Below are 2,500 nucleotides of genomic sequence, written 5' to 3'. Positions count from 1 at the left end.
GGGTATCATCACATGAACAAGCACAAGTGTATATGTTTGCATGTTGGCATACAGACACATGCCTACACTTACGTGTATGTACATATCCACACTCTTATACATACACACACACACACACACGCACGCACGCACACAGACAGACACACTCAAACAGACAAACACACACACACACACAGATGCTGATTGCAAGGCTGCAGTAATAGCTTCCATCCAGGAAGGAAGGAGAAGAGGAGGGTACCGACAGAGAACAACACAGAACAGACCCAAACAGGGACTGGGAAGTGTGTTTGTGTGTTTGTCTGTGTGTGTGTGTGTGTGTGTGTGTGTGTGTGTGTGTGTGTGTGTGTGTGTGTGTGTGTGTGTGTGTGTGTGTGTGTGTGTGAGAGAGAGCGAGAAAGCGAGAACGAGAGAGTATGTTTATGTGTGTGTGTGTGTGTGTGTGTGTGTGTGTGTGTGTGAGAGAGAGCGAGAAAGCGAGAACGAGAGAGTATGTTTATGTGTGTGTGTGTGTGCGTGTGGGTTGTGTGTGTGTGTGTGTGTGTGCTCGTAAATATCAGTGGCATTCCATTGTGTCTCGCCAAGATTGGAAGCAGCAGAGCAGAGCGATCGCAAAACTATGATGCTGATATCAGCACTCTCTTTCCCCTCTTTTTCTCTGTCTTTTATTGCTCTCTCTCTCTCTTTTCTCCTCTTTTTATTTTCCTTTCTTCCTTCCTTGATTCCTCTTTCTTCCTCCCATCTTCTCCATCTTTACACCACACTGCTGAACTACGCTCTCTCGCTATCTACTTCTCTCTCTTTTCCTTTCCATTTCTCGTCCTTTCTCTTGTTTTATTATATAACTCTCTCTTAATCAGTTAGGGAATCTCAGACCCTACTTTTTGGACAGAGTAAAAATAGAAGTTTTATAAGCAGTAGTTCCGATGATAAACTGTCTTCTGGTTTTATAATGGTGGGGCTAAGAAATGTTTAGTCAGACAACACTGTGTATACTCAAGATGCTGTTGAAAACAATGTTTACTGTTAACCCATTTAAGCCTAAGCCACACAAAAAAGCCTGCTGAATGCCTAAGCCCTTTTCGGGAAAAGATGCCCTCAGCCTATAAAAGCCTAAATACTTTGTATCTCAGCCTCTGAATCACATAAAAAACATGTTGCATTTAAAAGCTGGGACCTTCATCTTGCATTAAAATGTGTTCATTCAGCTGTAACATACCCACATGTTTTTATAAAATAAAGACATCAAGAGCCTGAATGCAGCATCTATATCGCTGCAGGTGCCAAGGTCAATACAGCATATACGCAGCAACAGGCGTAGCCCCTTATTGCATGCCATACCTCCTGTGGCACGCTGTAATAGACATTGGAAGTTAACTACTATAGTACTGCACTACTATGACAGTGCACAGGGCCTTCAGTAATACATTACGAGTTGGTCATTGCCATTCTGGTAACAACTCATTTATAACGTTGTGCCTTAAGGGGTTAAAAGGTTTAAGCGGTAGGCAGCGAGAGCATGTTTTGTACTGATATGGGAGGGCAGAAGGACAAGCTTGTGTGCAAGAATTAGATGCTAGATTCTCATCCTTAGGATGAGATCCTCATATCTTGTGTGAGGAGGTAGAACTAGAAAGAGAGGTTTGTTTACTGGTTTGAGAAGATGGAAAGAGAAGGTTTGAGCACTTGCATAATCAAGGGTGGACAACCTGGATTGAGTAAAGTAAAGGTAGTGCCAGCTACCCCTTCTCTTAACACAGGTGATTTCATTCATTATCAACATGAATGAAGGGATGTGGTAATCAGAATCAGCTGGTCCATTAAGGTGCTGTTTCCACGTAGCTGGATAATTTTATATGTGGATATTTTTTTTCACCTGTTTAGGTGTAAACGCAACATGTGGATAAAAATAAATCCTCCAAATGCGTTTCAGCCCCCTAAATAGGATATTTTTTTCTCCTGCTTTTTATACCTGGATTTTAAATATCTGCTACGTGGAAACGGAAGGCCAAAACCAATGTAAAACCAGTGCAACCAGGAGAAAAAAATATCCACATATAAAAACATCCAGCTACGTGGAAACAGCACATAAATTGACTGTAGAAAATATGTGTAAGTAAAGTAAATATTTGTACTTTCTGAACCCCGGGATGTCTGCTGCTGTTTACGATAACGTAGAAAGCAAGTTTTATATACTTGTACAGGAAGGTAAGGCATAAAGGATTTGAAGTCAATTTAAATAGAGTTTGAATGGACAAGGAGAGGTGTTAAGGTCTCCGCCTACCGGTTCCAACAAAATGTGGAGCACTGCTCTGCCAAAGTTCGATTCCACCGTTTTCAATACTACCCTGTACACAGGCGCCAATGTCACTGGATATCCGTGGATATCGGCAGCTGATAAGGTTAGAGCTCTAGCTTGTTGGAGCTGCCCATTGATTATCCATGAGCTGCTGTAATGAAATTGGCCCTTCCTTGTTATAAATGGGTTCTAAATGTTTCTTTT

At 41.8% G+C, this 2,500-nt stretch overlaps 1 protein-coding gene across 2 annotated transcripts in view; it reads right to left on the bottom strand.

The window, feature by feature from the left end:
- fndc1 (fibronectin type III domain containing 1) overlaps positions 1 to 2,500 on the bottom strand; it is a 108,619-nt gene that overhangs the window by 27,464 nt on the left and 78,655 nt on the right. The window lies entirely within an intron of this gene.

The sequence above is a fragment of the Engraulis encrasicolus genome, chromosome 18, assembly GCF_034702125.1.
Source record: "Engraulis encrasicolus isolate BLACKSEA-1 chromosome 18, IST_EnEncr_1.0, whole genome shotgun sequence".
Lineage (NCBI taxonomy): Eukaryota > Metazoa > Chordata > Actinopteri > Clupeiformes > Engraulidae > Engraulis > Engraulis encrasicolus.
This window is presented reverse-complemented; position numbering and strand designations above follow the sequence as displayed.